The following is a 20,369-nucleotide window of genomic DNA, read 5'->3' as shown; positions in this document are numbered from 1 at the left end:
TTAATGAGCGGCACCCTATGAGTTCTGTACAGTATAATGAGCAGCACCCTATGAGTTCTGTACAGTTTAATGAGCGGCACCCTATGAGTTCTGTACAGTATAATGAGCAGCACCCTATGAGTTCTGTACAGTATAATGAGCGGCACCCTATGAGTTCTGTACAGTTTAATGAGCGGCACCCTATGAGTTCTGTACAGTATAATGAGCAGCACCCTATGAGTTCTGTACAGTATAATGAGCGGCACCCTATGAGTTCTGTACAGTATAATGAGCGGCACCCTATGAGTTCTGTACAGTTTAATGAGCGGCACCCTATGAGTTCTGTACAGTTTAATGAGCGGCACCCTATGAGTTCTGTATAATGAGCGGCACCCTATGAGTTCTGTACAGTATAATGAGCGGCACCCTATGAGTTCTGTACAGTTTAATGAGCGGCACCCTATGAGTTCTGTACAGTATAATGAGCGGCACCCTATGAGTTCTGTATAATGAGCAGCACCCTATGAGTTCTGTATAATGAGCGGCACCCTATGAATTCTGTATAATGAGCGGCACCCTATGAGTTCTGTATAATGAGCAGCACCCTATGAGTTCTGTACAGTTAATGAGCGGCACCCTATGAGTTCTGTACAGATTAATGAGCAGCACCCTATGAGTTCTGTACAGTATAATGAGCGGCACCCTATGAGTTCTGTATAATGAGCAGCACCCTATGAGTTCTGTACAGTTAATGAGCGGCACCCTATGAGTTCTGTATAATGAGCAGCACCCTATGAGTTCTGTACAGATTAATGAGCGGCACCCTATGAGTTCTGTACAGTTTAATGAGCGGCACCCTATGAGTTCTGTACAGTTTAATGAGCGGCACCCTATGAGTTCTGTACAGTTTAATCAGCGGCACCCTATGAGTTCTGTACAGATTAATGAGCGGCACCCTATGAGTTCTGTACAGTTTAATTAGCGGCACCCTATGAGTTCTGTACATTTTAATTAGCAGCACCCTATGAGTTCTGTACAGTTAATGAGCAGCACCCTATGAATTCTGTACAGTGTAATGAGCGGCACCCTATGAGTTCTGTACATATTAATGAGCGGCACCCTATGAGTTCTGTACAGTATAATGAGCAGCACCCTATGAGTTCTGTATAATGACCGGCACCCTATGAGTTCTGTACAGTTTAGTGAGCAGCACCCTATGAGTTCTGTACAGTTTAATGAGCGGCACCCTATGAGTTCTGTACAGTATAATGAGCCGCACCCTATGAGTTCTGTACAGTTTAGTGAGCAGCACCCTATGAGTTCTGTACAGTTAATAAGCGGCACCCTATGAGTTCTGTATAATGAGCAGCACCCTATGAGTTCTGTACAGTTTAATGAGCGGCACCCTATGAGTTCTGTACAGTTAATGAGCGGCACCCTATGAGTTCTGTATAATGAGCACCACCCTATGAGTTCTGTACAGTATAATGAGCAGCACCCTATGAGTTCTGTACAGATTAATGAGCAGCACCCTATGAGTTCTGTACAGTATAATGAGCGGCACCCTATGAGTTCTGTACAGTTTAATGAGCGGCACCCTATGAGTTCTGTACAGATTAATGAGCGGCACCCTATGAGTTCTGTACAGATTAATGAGCGGCACCCTATGAGTTCTGTACAGTATAATGAGCGGCACCCTATGAGTTCTGTACAGATTAATGAGCGGCACCCTATGAGTTCTGTACAGTTTAATGAGCAGCACCCTATGAGTTCTGTACAGTTTAATGAGCGGCACCCTATGAGTTCTGTACAGATTAATGAGCGGCACCCTATGAGTTCTGTACAGTTTAATGAGCGGCACCCTATGAGTTCTGTACAGTATAATGAGCGGCACCCTATGAGTTCTGTACAGTTAATGAGCGGCACCCTATGAGTTCTGTACAGATTAATGAGCGGCACCCTATGAGTTCTGTACAGTTTAATGAGCAGCACCCTATGAGTTCTGTACAGTATAATGAGCAGCACCCTATGAGTTCTGTACAGTTTAATGAGCGGCACCCTATGAGTTCTGTACAGTGTAATGAGCGGCACCCTATGAGTTCTGTACAGTTAATGAGCGGCACCCTATGAGTTCTGTACAGTATAATGAGCAGCACCCTATGAGTTCTGTACAGTTTAATGAGCGGCACCCTATGAGTTCTGTACAGTTAATGAGCGGCACCCTATGAGTTCTGTACAGTATAATGAGCAGCACCCTATGAGTTCTGTACAGTTTAATGAGCGGCACCCTATGAGTTCTGTACAGTATAATGAGCAGCACCCTATGAGTTCTGTACAGTATAATGAGCGGCACCCTATGAGTTCTGTACAGTTTAATGAGCGGCACCCTATGAGTTCTGTACAGTATAATGAGCAGCACCCTATGAGTTCTGTACAGTATAATGAGCGGCACCCTATGAGTTCTGTACAGTATAATGAGCGGCACCCTATGAGTTCTGTACAGTTTAATGAGCGGCACCCTATGAGTTCTGTACAGTTTAATGAGCGGCACCCTATGAGTTCTGTACAGTATAATGAGCGGCACCCTATGAGTTCTGTATAATGAGCGGCACCCTATGAGTTCTGTACAGTATAATGAGCGGCACCCTATGAGTTCTGTACAGTTTAATGAGCGGCACCCTATGAGTTCTGTACAGTATAATGAGCGGCACCCTATGAGTTCTGTATAATGAGCGGCACCCTATGAGTTCTGTACAGTTTAATGAGCGGCACCCTATGAGTTCTGTACAGTTAATAAGTGGCACCCTATGAGTTCTGTACAGTTTAATGAGCAGCACCCTATGAGTTCTGTACAGTATAATGAGCAGCACCCTATGTGTTCTGTACAGTTTAATGAGCGGCACCCTATGAGTTCTGTATAATGAGCGGCACCCGATGAGTTCTGTACAGTATAATGAGCAGCACCCTATGAGTTCTGTACAGTTTAATGAGCGGCACCCTATGAGTTCTGTACAGTTAATGAGCGGCACCCTATGAGTTCTGTACAGTTAATGAGCGGCACCCTATGAGTTCTGTACAGTTAATGAGCGGCACCCTATGAGTTCTGTACAGTTTAATAAGCGGCACCCTATGAGTTCTGTACAGATTAATGAGCGGCACCCTATGATTTCTGTACAGTTTAATGAGCGGCACCCTATGAGTTCTGTACAGTATAATGAGCGGCACCCTATGAGTTCTGTACAGTTTAATGAGCGGCACCCTATGAGTTCTGTACAGTTTAATGAGCGGCACCCTATGAGTTCTGTACAGTTTAATGAGCAGCACCCAATGAGTTCTGTACAGTATAATGAGCGGCACCCTATGAGTTCTGTACAGTTTAATGAGCGACACCCTATGAGTTCTGTACAGTATAATGAGCAGCACCCTATGAGTTCTGTACAGTTTAATGAGCGGCACCCTATGAGTTCTGTACAGTTAATGAGCGGCACCCTATGAGTTCTGTACAGTATAATGAGCAGCACCCTATGAGTTCTGTACAGTTTAATGAGCGGCACCCTATGAGTTCTGTACAGTTAATGAGCGGCACCCTATGAGTTCTGTACAGTATAATGAGCGGCACCCTATGAGTTCTGTACAGTTAATGAGCGGCACCCTATGAGTTCTGTACAGTATAATGAGCAGCACCCTATGAGTTCTGTACAGTTTAATGAGCGGCACCCTATGAGTTCTGTACAGTATAATGAGCGGCACCCTATGAGTTCTGTATAATGAGCGGCACCCTATGAGTTCTGTATAATGAGCGGCACCCTATGAGTTCTGTATAATGAGCAGCACCCTATGAGTTCTGTACAGTTTAATGAGCGGCACCCTATGAGTTCTGTACAGAATAATGAGCGGCACCCTATGAGTTCTGTACAGTATAATGAGCGGCACCCTATGAGTTCTGTACAGTTTAATGAGCAGCACCCTATGAGTTCTGTACAGTTTAATGAGCGGCGCCCTATGAGTTCTGTACAGATTAATGAGCGGCACCCTATGAGTTCTGTACAGTATAATGAGAGGCACCCTATGAGTTCTGTACAGTATAATGAGCAGCACCCTATGAGTTCTGTATATTGAGCGGCACCCTATGAGTTATGTACAGATTAATGAGCGGCACTCTATGTGTTCTGTACAGTTTAATGAGCGGCACCCTATGAGTTCTGTACAGTATAATGAGCGGCACCCTATGAGTTCTGTACAGTTTAATGAGCGGCACCCTATGAGTTCTGTACAGTATAATGAGCAGCACCCTATGAGTTCTGTATAATGAGCGGCACCCTATGAGTTCTGTACAGTATAATGAGCAGCACCCTATGAGTTCTGTACAGATTAATGAGCAGCACCCTATGAGTTCTGTACAGTTTAATGAGCGGCACCCTATGAGTTCTGTATAATGAGCGGCACCCTATGAGTTCTGTACAGATTAATGTGCGGCACCCTATGAGGTCTGTACAGATTAATGAGCGGCACCCTATGAGTTCTGAACAGATTAATGAGCGGCACCCTATGAGTTCTGTATAATGAGCGGCACCCTATGAGTTCTGAACAGATTAATGAGCGGCACCCTATGAGTTCTGTATAATGAGCGGCACCCTTTGAGTTCTGTACAGTTTAATGAGCGGTACCCTATGAGTTCTGTACAGATTAATGAGCGGCACCCTATGAGTTCTGTACAGTATAATGAGCGGCACCCAATGAGTTCTGTACAGTTAATGAGCGGCACCCTATGAGTTCTGTACAGATTAATGAGCGGCACCCTATGAGTTCTGTACAGTATAATGAGCAGCACCCTATGAGTTCTGTACAGATTAATGAGCGGCACCCTATGAGTTCTGTACAGTTTAATGAGTGGGTCCTTATGAGTTCTGTACAGTTTAATGAGCGGCACCCTATGAGTTCTGTATAATGTGCAGCACCCTATGAGTTCTGTACAGTTTAATGAGCGGCACCCTATGAGTTCTGTATAATGATCAGCACCCTATGAGTTCTGTACAGTATAATGAGCGAAACCCTATGAGTTCTGTACAGTTAATGAGCAGCACCCTATGAGTTCTGTGTAATGAGCGGCACCCTATGAGTTCTGTACAGATTAATGAGCGGCAAACTATGAGTTCTGTACAGTTTAATGAGCGGCACCCTATGAGTTCTGTATAATGAGCAGCACCCTATGAGTTCTGTACAGATTAATGAGCGGCAAACTATGAGTTCTGTACAGTATAATGAGCGGCACCCTATGAGTTGTGTACAGTTAATGAGCAGCACCCTATGAGTTCTGTGTAATGAGCGGCACCCTATGAGTTCTGTACAGATGAATGAGCGGCACCCTATGAGTTCTGTACAGATTAATGAGCGGCAAACTATGAGTTCTGTACAGTATAATGAGCAGCACCCTATGAGTTCTGTACAGATTTATGAGCGGCACCCTATGAGTTCTGTACAGATTAATGAGCGGCACCCTATGAGTTCTGTATAATGAGCGGAACCCTATGAGTTCTGTACAGATTAATGAGCGGCACCCTATGAGTTCTGTACAGATTAATGAGCGGCACCCTATGAGTTCTGTACAGTATAATGTGCGGCACCCTATGAGTTCTGTATAATGAGCGGCACCCTATGAGTTCTGTACACTTTAATGAGCGGCACCCTATGAATTCAGTATAATGAGCAGCACCCTATGAGTTCTGTACAGTTTAGTGAGCGGCACCCTATGAGTTCTGTATAATGAGCGGCACCCTATGAGTTCTGTACAGTTAATGAGCAGCACCCTATGAGTTCTGTACAGTATAATGAGCGGCACCCTATGAGTTCTGTACAAATTAATGAGCGGCACCCTATGAGTTCTGTACAGATTAATGAGCGGCACCCTATGAGTTCTGTACAGTTTAATGAGCGGCACCGTATGAGTTATGTACAGATTAATGAGCAGCACCCTATGAGTTCTGTACAGTATAATGAGCGGCACCCTATGAGTTCTGTATAATGAGCAGCACCCTATGAGTTCTGTACAGATTAATGAGCGGCTCCCTATGAGTTCTGTCCAGATTAATGAGCGGCACCCTATGACTTCTGTACAGATTAATGAGCAGCACCCTATGAGTTCTGTTCAGTATAATGAGCAGCACCCTATGAGTTCTGTACAGTATAATGAGCGGCACCCTATGAGTTCTGTACAGTATAATGAGCGGCACCCTATGAGTTCTGTACAGTATAATGAGCGGCACCCTATGAGTTCTGTACAGTATAATGAGCGGCACCCTATGAGGTCTGTACAGATTAATGAGCGGCACCCTATGAGTTCTGTACAGATTAATGAGCGGCACCCTATGAGTTCTGTACAGATTAATGAGCGGCACCCTATGAGTTCTGTATAATGAGCGGCACCCTATGAGTTCTGTACAGATTAATGAGCGCACCCTATGTGTTCTGTACAGATTAATGAGCGGCACCCTATGAGTTCTGTATAATGAGCGGCACCCTATGAGTTCTGTACAGATTAATGAGCAGCACCCTATGAGTTCTGTACAGTTTTATGAGCGGCACCCTATGAGTTCTGTACAGTATAATGAGCGGCACCTTATGAGTTCTGTATAATGAGCGGCACCCTATGAGTTTTGTATAATGAGCGACACCCTATAAGTTCTGCACAGTTTAATGAGCAGCACCCTATGAGTTCTGTAAAGGTTAATGAGCAGCACCCTATGAGATCTGTACAGGTTAATGAGCAGCACCCTATGAGTTCTGTATAATGAGCAGCACCCTATGAGATCTGTATAATGAGCGGCACCCTATGAGATCTGTATAATGAGCGGCACCCTATGAGTTCTGTATAATGAGCGGCACCCTATGAGTTCTGTACAGTTTAATGAGCGGCACCCTATGAGTTCTGTTCAGATTAATGAGCGTCACCCTATGAGTTCTGTACAGTTTAATGAGCGGCACCCTATGAGTTCTGTACAGTTTAATGAGCGGCACCCTATGAGTTCTATACAGATTAATGAGCGGCACCCTATGAGTTCTGTACAGTTTAATGAGCGGCACCCTATAAGTTCTGTATAATGAGCGGCACCCTATGAGTTCTGTACAGATTAATGAGCAGCACCCTATGAGTTCTGTACAGTTTAATGAGCAGCACCCTATGAGTTCTGTACAGATTAATGAGCGGCACCCTATAAGTTCTGTACAGTATAATGAGCGGCAACCTATGAGTTCTGTACAGTTTAATGAGCGGCACCCTATGAGTTCTGTATAATGAGCGGCACCCTATGAGTTCTGTATAATGAGCGGCACCCTATGAGTTCTGTACAGTATAATGAGCAGCACCCTATGAGTTCTGTACAGTATAATGAGCGGCACCCTATGAGTTCTGTATAATGAGCGGCACCCTATGAGTTCTGTACAGTATAATGAGCGGCACCCTATGAGTTCTGTACAGTATAATGAGCGGCACCCTATGAGTTCTGTATAATGAGCGGCACCCTATGAGTTCTGTACAGTATAATGAGCGGCACCCTATGAGTTCTGTACAGTATAATGAGCGGCATCCTATGAGTTCTGTACAGTATATTGAGCGGCACCCTATGAGTTCTGTACAGATTAATGAGCGGCACCCTATGAGTTCTGTATAATGAGCTGCACCCTATGAGTTCTGTACAGTATAATGAGCAGCACCCTATGAGTTCTGTACAGTTTAATGAGCGGCACCCTATGAGTTCTGTACAGATTAATGAGCAGCACCCTATGAGTTCTGTACAGATTAATGAGCGGCACCCTTTGAGTTCTGTATAATGAGCGGCACCCTATGAGTTCTGTACAGTATAATGAGCGGCACACTATCAGTTCTGTATAATGGGCAGCACCCTATGAGTTCTGTACAGTATAATGAGCGGCACCCTATGAATTCTGTATAATGAGCAGCACCCTATGAGTTCTGTATAATGAGCAGCACCCTATGAGTTCTGTACAGTTTAATGAGCGGCACCCTATGAATTCTGTACAGTATAATGAGCGGCACCCTATGAGTTCTGTACAGATTAATGAGCAGCACCCTATGAGTTCTGTATAATGAGCAGCACCCTATGAGTTCTGTACAATTTAATGAGCGGCACCCTATGAGTTCTGTACAGTTTAATGAGCGGCACCCTATGAGTTCTGTACAGATTAATGAGCGGCACCCTTTGAGTTCTGTACAGTATAATGAGCGTCACCCTATGAGTTCTGTACAGTATAATGAGCGGCACCCTATGAGTTCTGTACAGTTTAATGAGCAGCACCCTATGAGTTCTGTACAGATTAATGAGCGGCACCCTATGAGTTCTGTACAGTTTAATTAGCAGCACCCTATGAGTTCTGTACAGTATAATGAGCGGCACCCTATGAGTTCTGTACAGATTAATGAGCAGCACCCTATGAGTTCTGTATAATGAGCAGCACCCTATGAGTTCTGTACAATTTAATGAGCGGCACCCTATGAGTTCTGTACAGTTTAATGAGCGGCACCCTATGAGTTCTGTACAGATTAATGAGCGGCACCCTTTGAGTTCTGTACAGTATAATGCGCAGCACCCTATGAGTTCTGTACAGTTTAATGAGCAGCACCCTATGAGTTCTGTACAGTTAATGAGCGGCACCCTATGAGTTCTGTACAGATTACTGAGCGGCACCCTATGAGTTCTGTACAGTTTAATGAGCAGCACCCTATGAGTTCTGTACAGTTTAATGAGCGGCACCCTATCAGTTCTGTACAGATTAATGAGCGGCACCCTATGAGTTCTGTACAGTATAATGAGCGGCACCCTATGAGTTCTGTACAGATTAATGAGCGGCACCCTATGAGTTCTGTATAATGAGCGGCACCCTATGAGTTCTGTACAGATTAATGAGCAGCACCCTATGAGTTCTGTATAATGAGCGGCAACCTATGAGTTCTGTATAATGAGCGGCACCCTATGAGTTCTGTATAATGAGCAGCACCCTATGAGTTCTGTATAATGAGCGGCACCCTACGAGTTCTGTACAGTATAATGAGCAGCACCCTATGAGTTCTGTACAGATTAATGAGCGGCACCCTATGAGTTCTGTACAGATTAATGAGCGGCAACCTATGAGTTCTGTACAGATTAATGAGCGGCACCCTATGAGTTCTGTATAATGAGCAGCACCCTATGAGTTCTGTACAGTTAATGAGCGGCACCCTATGAGTTCTGTACAGTTTAATGAGCGGCACCCTATGAGTTCTGTATAATGAGCAGCACCCTATGAGTTCTGTACAGTTTAATGAGCGGCACCCTATGAGTTCTGTACAGTATAATGAGCGGCACCCTATGAGTTCTGTACAGATTAATGAGCGGCACCCTATGAGTTCTGTACAGTTAATGAGCGGCACCCTATGAGTTCTGTACAGTTTAATGAGCGGCACCCTATGAGTTCTGTATAATGAGCAGCACCCTATGAGTTCTGTACAGTTTAATGAGCGGCACCCTATGAGTTCTGTACAGTATAATGAGCGGCACCCTATGAGTTCTGTACAGATTAATGAGCGGCACCCTATGAGTTCTGTACAGATTAATGAGCGGCAACCTATGAGTTCTGTACAGATTAATGAGCGGCAACCTATGAGTTCTGTTTAATGAGCAGCACCCTATGAGTTCTGTACAGTTAATGAGCGGCACCCTATGAGTTCTGTACAGTATAATGAGCGGCAACCTATGAGTTCTGTACAGTTTAATGAGCGGCACCCTATGAGTTCTGTATAATAAGCGGCACCCTATGAGTTCTGTATAATGAGCGGCACCCTATGAGTTCTGTACAGTATAATGAGCAGCACCCTATGAGTTCTGTACAGTATAATGAGCGGCACCCTATGAGTTCTGTATAATGAGCGGCACCCTATGAGTTCTGTACAGTATAATGAGCGGCACCCTATGAGTTCTGTACAGTATAATGAGCGGCACCCTATGAGTTCTGTATAATGAGCGGCACCCTATGAGTTCTGTACAGTATAATGAGCGGCACCCTATGAGTTCTGTACAGTATAATGAGCGGCACCTTATGAGTTCTGTACAGTATATTGAGCGGCACCCTATGAGTTCTGTACAAATTAATGAGCGGCACCCTATGAGTTCTGTATAATGAGCGGCACCCTATGAGTTCTGTACAGTATAATGAGCAGCACCCTATGAGTTCTGTACAGTTTAATGAGCGGCACCCTATGAGTTCTGTACAGATTAATGAGCAGCACCCTATGAGTTCTGTACAGATTAATGAGCGGCACCCTTTGAGTTCTGTATAATGAGCGGCACCCTATGAGTTCTGTACAGTATAATGAGCGGCACCCTATCAGTTCTGTATAATGGGCAGCACCCTATGAGTTCTGTACAGTATAATGAGCGGCACCCTATGAGTTCTGTATAATGAGCAGCACCCTATGAGTTCTGTATAATGAGCAGCACCCTATGAGTTCTGTACAGTTTAATGAGCGGCACCCTATGAGTTCTGTACAGTATAATGAGCGGCACCCTATGAGTTCTATACAGATTAATGAGCAGCACCCTATGAGTTCTGTATAATGAGCAGCACCCTATGAGTTCTGTACAATTTAATGAGCGGCACCCTATGAGTTCTGTACAGTTTAATGAGCGGCACCCTATGAGTTCTGTACAGATTAATGAGCGACACCCTTTGAGTTCTGTACAGTATAATGAGCGTCACCCTATGAGTTCTGTACAGTATAATGAGCGGCACCCTATGAGTTCTGTACAGTTTAATGAGCAGCACCCTATGAGTTCTGTACAGATTAATGAGCGGCACCCTATGAGTTCTGTACAGTTTAATTAGCAGCACCCTATGAGTTCTGTACAGTATAATGAGCGGCACCCTATGAGTTCTGTACAGATTAATGAGCAGCACCCTATGAGTTCTGTATAATGAGCAGCACCCTATGAGTTCTGTACAATTTAATGAGCGGCACCCTATGAGTTCTGTACAGTTTAATGAGCGGCACCCTATGAGTTCTGTACAGATTAATGAGCGGCACCCTTTGAGTTCTGTACAGTATAATGCGCAGCACCCTATGAGTTCTGTACAGTTTAATGAGCAGCACCCTATGAGTTCTGTACAGTTAATGAGCGGCACCCTATGAGTTCTGTACAGATTACTGAGCGGCACCCTATGAGTTCTGTACAGTTTAATGAGCGGCACCCTATCAGTTCTGTACAGATTAATGAGCGGCACCCTATGAGTTCTGTACAGTATAATGAGCGGCACCCTATGAGTTCTGTACAGATTAATGAGCGGCACCCTATGAGTTCTGTATAATGAGCGGCACCCTATGAGTTCTGTACAGATTAATGAGCAGCACCCTATGAGTTCTGTATAATGAGCGGCACCCTATGAGTTCTGTATAATGAGCGGCACCCTATGAGTTCTGTATAATGAGCGGCACCCTACGAGTTCTGTACAGTATAATGAGCAGCACCCTATGAGTTCTGTACAGTTTAATGAGCGGCACCCTATGAGTTCTATACAGATTAATGAGCGGCACCCTATGAGTTCTGTACAGTTTAATGAGCGGCACCCTATAAGTTCTGTATAATGAGCGGCACCCTATGAGTTCTGTACAGATTAATGAGCAGCACCCTATGAGTTCTGTACAGTTTAATGAGCAGCACCCTATGAGTTCTGTACAGATTAATGAGCGGCACCCTATAAGTTCTGTACAGTATAATGAGCGGCAACCTATGAGTTCTGTACAGTTTAATGAGCGGCACCCTATGAGTTCTGTATAATGAGCGGCACCCTATGAGTTCTGTATAATGAGCGGCACCCTATGAGTTCTGTACAGTATAATGAGCAGCACCCTATGAGTTCTGTACAGTATAATGAGCGGCACCCTATGAGTTCTGTATAATGAGCGGCACCCTATGAGTTCTGTACAGTATAATGAGCGGCACCCTATGAGTTCTGTACAGTATAATGAGCGGCACCCTATGAGTTCTGTATAATGAGCGGCACCCTATGAGTTCTGTACAGTATAATGAGCGGCACCCTATGAGTTCTGTACAGTATAATGAGCGGCATCCTATGAGTTCTGTACAGTATATTGAGCGGCACCCTATGAGTTCTGTACAGATTAATGAGCGGCACCCTATGAGTTCTGTATAATGAGCTGCACCCTATGAGTTCTGTACAGTATAATGAGCAGCACCCTATGAGTTCTGTACAGTTTAATGAGCGGCACCCTATGAGTTCTGTACAGATTAATGAGCAGCACCCTATGAGTTCTGTACAGATTAATGAGCGGCACCCTTTGAGTTCTGTATAATGAGCGGCACCCTATGAGTTCTGTACAGTATAATGAGCGGCACACTATCAGTTCTGTATAATGGGCAGCACCCTATGAGTTCTGTACAGTATAATGAGCGGCACCCTATGAGTTCTGTATAATGAGCAGCACCCTATGAGTTCTGTATAATGAGCAGCACCCTATGAGTTCTGTACAGTTTAATGAGCGGCACCCTATGAATTCTGTACAGTATAATGAGCGGCACCCTATGAGTTCTGTACAGATTAATGAGCAGCACCCTATGAGTTCTGTATAATGAGCAGCACCCTATGAGTTCTGTACAATTTAATGAGCGGCACCCTATGAGTTCTGTACAGTTTAATGAGCGGCACCCTATGAGTTCTGTACAGATTAATGAGCGGCACCCTTTGAGTTCTGTACAGTATAATGAGCGTCACCCTATGAGTTCTGTACAGTATAATGAGCGGCACCCTATGAGTTCTGTACAGTTTAATGAGCAGCACCCTATGAGTTCTGTACAGATTAATGAGCGGCACCCTATGAGTTCTGTACAGTTTAATTAGCAGCACCCTATGAGTTCTGTACAGTATAATGAGCGGCACCCTATGAGTTCTGTACAGATTAATGAGCAGCACCCTATGAGTTCTGTATAATGAGCAGCACCCTATGAGTTCTGTACAATTTAATGAGCGGCACCCTATGAGTTCTGTACAGTTTAATGAGCGGCACCCTATGAGTTCTGTACAGATTAATGAGCGGCACCCTTTGAGTTCTGTACAGTATAATGCGCAGCACCCTATGAGTTCTGTACAGTTTAATGAGCAGCACCCTATGAGTTCTGTACAGTTAATGAGCGGCACCCTATGAGTTCTGTACAGATTACTGAGCGGCACCCTATGAGTTCTGTACAGTTTAATGAGCAGCACCCTATGAGTTCTGTACAGTTTAATGAGCGGCACCCTATCAGTTCTGTACAGATTAATGAGCGGCACCCTATGAGTTCTGTACAGTATAATGAGCGGCACCCTATGAGTTCTGTACAGATTAATGAGCGGCACCCTATGAGTTCTGTATAATGAGCGGCACCCTATGAGTTCTGTACAGATTAATGAGCAGCACCCTATGAGTTCTGTATAATGAGCGGCAACCTATGAGTTCTGTATAATGAGCGGCACCCTATGAGTTCTGTATAATGAGCAGCACCCTATGAGTTCTGTATAATGAGCGGCACCCTACGAGTTCTGTACAGTATAATGAGCAGCACCCTATGAGTTCTGTACAGATTAATGAGCGGCACCCTATGAGTTCTGTACAGATTAATGAGCGGCACCCTATGAGTTCTGTATAATGAGCAGCACCCTATGAGTTCTGTACAGTTAATGAGCGGCACCCTATGAGTTCTGTACAGTTTAATGAGCGGCACCCTATGAGTTCTGTATAATGAGCAGCACCCTATGAGTTCTGTACAGTTTAATGAGCGGCACCCTATGAGTTCTGTACAGTATAATGAGCGGCACCCTATGAGTTCTGTACAGATTAATGAGCGGCACCCTATGAGTTCTGTACAGTTAATGAGCGGCACCCTATGAGTTCTGTACAGTTTAATGAGCGGCACCCTATGAGTTCTGTATAATGAGCAGCACCCTATGAGTTCTGTACAGTTTAATGAGCGGCACCCTATGAGTTCTGTACAGTATAATGAGCGGCACCCTATGAGTTCTGTACAGATTAATGAGCGGCACCCTATGAGTTCTGTACAGATTAATGAGCGGCAACCTATGAGTTCTGTACAGATTAATGAGCGGCAACCTATGAGTTCTGTTTAATGAGCAGCACCCTATGAGTTCTGTACAGTTAATGAGCGGCACCCTATGAGTTCTGTACAGTATAATGAGCGGCAACCTATGAGTTCTGTACAGTTTAATGAGCGGCACCCTATGAGTTCTGTATAATAAGCGGCACCCTATGAGTTCTGTATAATGAGCGGCACCCTATGAGTTCTGTACAGTATAATGAGCAGCACCCTATGAGTTCTGTACAGTATAATGAGCGGCACCCTATGAGTTCTGTATAATGAGCGGCACCCTATGAGTTCTGTACAGTATAATGAGCGGCACCCTATGAGTTCTGTACAGTATAATGAGCGGCACCCTATGAGTTCTGTATAATGAGCGGCACCCTATGAGTTCTGTACAGTATAATGAGCGGCACCCTATGAGTTCTGTACAGTATAATGAGCGGCACCTTATGAGTTCTGTACAGTATATTGAGCGGCACCCTATGAGTTCTGTACAAATTAATGAGCGGCACCCTATGAGTTCTGTATAATGAGCGGCACCCTATGAGTTCTGTACAGTATAATGAGCAGCACCCTATGAGTTCTGTACAGTTTAATGAGCGGCACCCTATGAGTTCTGTACAGATTAATGAGCAGCACCCTATGAGTTCTGTACAGATTAATGAGCGGCACCCTTTGAGTTCTGTATAATGAGCGGCACCCTATGAGTTCTGTACAGTATAATGAGCGGCACCCTATCAGTTCTGTATAATGGGCAGCACCCTATGAGTTCTGTACAGTATAATGAGCGGCACCCTATGAGTTCTGTATAATGAGCAGCACCCTATGAGTTCTGTATAATGAGCAGCACCCTATGAGTTCTGTACAGTTTAATGAGCGGCACCCTATGAGTTCTGTACAGTATAATGAGCGGCACCCTATGAGTTCTATACAGATTAATGAGCAGCACCCTATGAGTTCTGTATAATGAGCAGCACCCTATGAGTTCTGTACAATTTAATGAGCGGCACCCTATGAGTTCTGTACAGTTTAATGAGCGGCACCCTATGAGTTCTGTACAGATTAATGAGCGACACCCTTTGAGTTCTGTACAGTATAATGAGCGTCACCCTATGAGTTCTGTACAGTATAATGAGCGGCACCCTATGAGTTCTGTACAGTTTAATGAGCAGCACCCTATGAGTTCTGTACAGATTAATGAGCGGCACCCTATGAGTTCTGTACAGTTTAATTAGCAGCACCCTATGAGTTCTGTACAGTATAATGAGCGGCACCCTATGAGTTCTGTACAGATTAATGAGCAGCACCCTATGAGTTCTGTATAATGAGCAGCACCCTATGAGTTCTGTACAATTTAATGAGCGGCACCCTATGAGTTCTGTACAGTTTAATGAGCGGCACCCTATGAGTTCTGTACAGATTAATGAGCGGCACCCTTTGAGTTCTGTACAGTATAATGCGCAGCACCCTATGAGTTCTGTACAGTTTAATGAGCAGCACCCTATGAGTTCTGTACAGTTAATGAGCGGCACCCTATGAGTTCTGTACAGATTACTGAGCGGCACCCTATGAGTTCTGTACAGTTTAATGAGCGGCACCCTATCAGTTCTGTACAGATTAATGAGCGGCACCCTATGAGTTCTGTACAGTATAATGAGCGGCACCCTATGAGTTCTGTACAGATTAATGAGCGGCACCCTATGAGTTCTGTATAATGAGCGGCACCCTATGAGTTCTGTACAGATTAATGAGCAGCACCCTATGAGTTCTGTATAATGAGCGGCACCCTATGAGTTCTGTATAATGAGCGGCACCCTATGAGTTCTGTATAATGAGCGGCACCCTACGAGTTCTGTACAGTATAATGAGCAGCACCCTATGAGTTCTGTACAGATTAATGAGCGGCACCCTATGAGTTCTGTACAGATTAATGCGCGGCAACCTATGAGTTCTGTACAGATTAATGAGCGGCACCCTATGAGTTCTGTATAATGAGCAGCACCCTATGAGTTCTGTATAGTTAATGAGCGGCACCCTATGAGTTCTGTACAATTTAATGAGCGGCACCCTATGAGTTCTGTATAATGAGCAGCACCCTATGAGTTCTGTACAGTTTAATGAGCGGCACCCTATGAGTTCTGTACAGATTAATGAGCGGCACCCTATGAGTTCTGTACAGTTAATGAGCGGCACCCTATGAGTTCTGTACAGTTTAATGAGCGGCACCCTATGAGTTCTGTATAATGAGCAGCACCCTATGAGTTCTGTACAGTTTAATGAGCGGCACCCTATGAGTTCTGTACAGTATAATGAGCGGCACCCTTTGAGTTCTGTACAGATTAATGAGCGGCACCCTATGAGTTCTGTACAGATTAATGAGCGGCAACCTATGAGTTCTGTACAGATTAATGAGCGGCACCCTATGAGTTCTGTATAATGAGCAGCACCCTATGAGTTCTGTACAGTTAATGAGCGGCACCCTATGAGTTCTGTACAGTTTAATGAGCGGCACCCTATGAGTTCTGTATAATGAGCAGCACCCTATGAGTTCTGTACAGTTTAATGAGCGGCACCCTATGAGTTCTGTACAGTATAATGAGCGGCACCCTATGAGTTCTGTACAGATTAATGAGCGGCACCCTATGAGTTCTGTACAGTTAATGAGCGGCACCCTATGAGTTCTGTACAGTTTAATGAGCGGCACCCTATGAGTTCTGTACAGTTTAATGAGCGGCACCCTATGAGTTCTGTACAGTATAATGAGCGGCACCCTATGAGTTCTGTACAGTTAATGAGCAGCACCCTATGAGTTCTGTACAGTATAATGAGCGGCACCCTATGAGTTCTGTACAGATTAATGAGCGGCACCCTATGAGTTCTGTACAGATGAATCAGCGGCACCCTATGAGTTCTGTATAATGAGCGGCAGGCACCCTATGAGTTCTGTATAATGAGCAGCACCCTATGAGTTCTGTACAGATTAATGAGCGGCACCCTATGAGTTCTGTATAATGAGCGGCACCCTATGAGTTCTCTACAGTATAATGAGCGGCACCCTATGAGTTCTGTACAGTATATGAGCAGCACCCTATGAGTTCTGTACAGTATAATGAGCGGCACCCTATGAGTTCTGTATAATGAGCGGCACCCTATGGGCCTCATGCAGTAAGCGTCGATTAAGTGAAATCGGCAAGCTTACCGATTAGTCATGTTATTGGCGTTTTTTCCTCTCCGTATGCAGTAAGTGCCGAATACATTCAAAATCAACCAGAAAACAAATCCGCCCACTCTCACGATGATTAGCCGATCACACACAGGTGTATCGGCGTGCGTGGCGGGGTGCTGATAGGTTGCCCAATCACAAATCTTGCTGAATCAGGCGAAACAAGCATGTTTTGGATTGCGCGCCATATTTAAAGGCAACGTGTACTGCTATTCATTCTCTGTGTTGTTGGGAGTGAGAGAGAGAGAGAGACGCACAGAGCTGGCTGATTGAACATTTGCATATTGACGGAGAGACTTGTTGTGTATTGGGTGAGCTTTGTCCATTGTTGTTTTGTTTACATCTTTGTCTTGTTTTATATGTGGAAGTGTTTCGTGTGATTGGCTGTACATTAGTTGTCTGTTTTTTGTGAGTGCTGGAAGTATGCCCGCAAAGCGTGGGAAGAGTGATGCTGGTGGGAGTGGGAGTGCTACTCGTGCGAGTACGCGTCGGAGTGAACGTACTGTTCAGGGGAGTGATGTTGCTGGTGCACCGAGTGGTGTTGCTGGGAGTGGGAGTGCTGTTGCTGGGAGTGGGAGTGTTGTTGCTGGGAGTGGGAGTGCTGTTGCTGGGAGTGGGAGTGCTGTTGCTGTGAGTGGGAGTGCTGTTGCTGGGAGTGGGAGTGTTGTTGCTGGGAGTGGGAGTGCTGTTGCTGGGAGTGGGAGTGCTGTTGCTAGGAGTGGGAGTGCTGGTGCTAGGAGTGGGAGTGCTGGTGCTAGGAGTGGGAGTGCTGGTGCTAGGAGTGGGAGTGCTGGTGCTGTGAGTGCTGCTGGTGGCGCAGTTGCTGATGGGGTGGATGGTGGTGGCGTGCTTGCTGGTGGGCAGCTTTTGGAGGCTCTTCCATTGGAAGAAGGAGAGTCCAGTCAGCACCAGCCAAGCTCTGACCCTAAACCTGCTCGGAAGAAACGTGTGGAGAAGCCACGTAATCCTCGCTTCAATGACCAGGAAAATACAGCTCTTGTCACTGGCATTCTGGAGCACTATGACAGTATATATGGACATTTACTAGGTAAGTGTACCTTTACATTTATTATTCAAATACATGTGATCCTAGGTCATCTGAGTTTTGTTCATATGCAAATATGGGTTCAGAATATCTTTCTATGTTAATTAGTCTGGAAACACAGCTTTTTATCATGCCTTACAAGGACAACTAAACACAGGCGGTCAATTTGCCATAACTGCATACAATATGAATGCAACCTTGCTTACATGTATAGGTTTAGTAGTGAATGCTCATGTGCTTCACATATTACACATAAAACAGCATGTTTGCTATCTCTTGGAACAGCTAGCAGTGTAGGAAACTGGTGCTTCTATTATTATTCATTTACCTCATATATTTTATATGTTTTTCAAGGGCGGACAAGTTCAGCAAGCAGAAAAGAAATGTGGGACACAATAGTCATTGGTGTCAATGCGTGTGGGAATCATGTGAGGGACAAGCGGAATTGTCACAAGAGATTTGATGATATTAGGTCCAAATTGAAAAAGAAAATACAACACCAACGCGTGCATGCTACTGGCACTGGAGGTGGGCCGACACCACAACGTCTCATATTAAGTCCATTGGAGGAGCTGCTTCGGGCAAAATTACTTCCCGTCGTCGTGGAAGGCTTACCTGGTGACCGTGATATAGGAATTTATCCCTCACAATTTCCACCAGGTGAGAAATATTACTGTACTAGGCGTGTCGTTGCTTACAGTTATTTTGCATATTTACACTGCTTTTTATACTGTCTTCACAATATAAGCATACCTGCATCTATATATGTATATGTCTGATTCTGTATATATATATATCTCAAAATAGACATATACACTGGCGACACACTTTATTCGAGCTCGGCTAGTCCCACGAATTCGGGTATACCCGGGTGTATTGAGGTTTGTGACTGTTTTCTGCCCGAGTGCATTGGGTTATTTTTTAGGCAGGGATTGAAGCATTTTATTCCCGCTGGCTGCAATACTGCACAGTATATATATATATATACTGCATTACAATTCATGAATTTATGCCATCTGGTAGACACGCGAAGCATTGCAGCCTATTAAATCCTAATCATTATCATTTAACAGATCAGCCGCCCGTCAGCCAGGCATGAACCCAGGCTGGGAAGGCAAATGCAACGGGGCTTGTCAGAGGTGAGGAGCGGCGCATTCCAGGTATCTGCCAGGTACATACTGGGTATTTGCTCGAATAAAGTGTGTCGGTGCAGTATGTTGTAGTCCTACTAAAAGCAGTAACTAATATAGCACGTGCCATTGCGTGCTCATTTACATGTGAATTCCCAAAATGCATTGCTGCAGTGGAAGCAATTGATGGTGGGCGAAGATGGGGAACAACAGGGTAGTACACATGTGTAACACATGTTAATGAGAAATTATTACTAGCTACAGGTACAGAACATAAATATGTATAATATTATTGTGTATTTTATTTAATGTACTCCGACAAACATGACATTACTGCCTATTTTAAGCATGCATCAAATATATTGCATGCAACGGCCTACAAACATCACTGGCACTAACACATCTATAGTTGTTTATGAAAAGGTCCATTTTTGCTTTAAGTCATATACAGACAGCATAATGAGGCACACGTATCATATTTTATGTCATTGTTTTCATAACTTAAAAACTGCACATGACTATTTAGCTCATCTACCATTGTGTTAAAGCAGCTGCAATTAATATCTCATCACAGCATACACTTCAACAGAGGGGGTGGGGTTCAGCACACACACTAATTACAGCCTCATTTTAGGGTCAACTTAGTTCACACCATTTTCACCTGTTTCAAGTAATTGAAAGGTGTGGCTGATTAGGCTTTTTGGGGAAGGGAATACCGTTCTTACAACCTGACTAGCACAACTGAAGTTAATCACACTCATTTGAAAGCTTCACTTTAGCTACTAAATGCCCCAACAACTCATTACTTATCAAAGCGTACCTCACACATTAGTTCACTCATATCTATAGTT

The 20,369-nt window shown here is 44.4% G+C and overlaps 1 protein-coding gene across 7 annotated transcripts in view; it reads right to left on the bottom strand.

The window, feature by feature from the left end:
* The window catches only part of LOC142483531 (uncharacterized), a 165,720-nt gene that overhangs the window by 10,689 nt on the left and 134,662 nt on the right, over positions 1-20,369 (bottom strand). The window lies entirely within an intron of this gene.

This window comes from Ascaphus truei, unplaced genomic scaffold (genome assembly GCF_040206685.1).
Source record: "Ascaphus truei isolate aAscTru1 unplaced genomic scaffold, aAscTru1.hap1 HAP1_SCAFFOLD_334, whole genome shotgun sequence".
In the NCBI taxonomy this organism is placed as follows: Eukaryota; Metazoa; Chordata; class Amphibia; order Anura; family Ascaphidae; genus Ascaphus; species Ascaphus truei.
The sequence above is the reverse complement of the archived record's forward strand: the minus strand, read 5'-3'. Positions and strand labels throughout refer to the sequence as shown.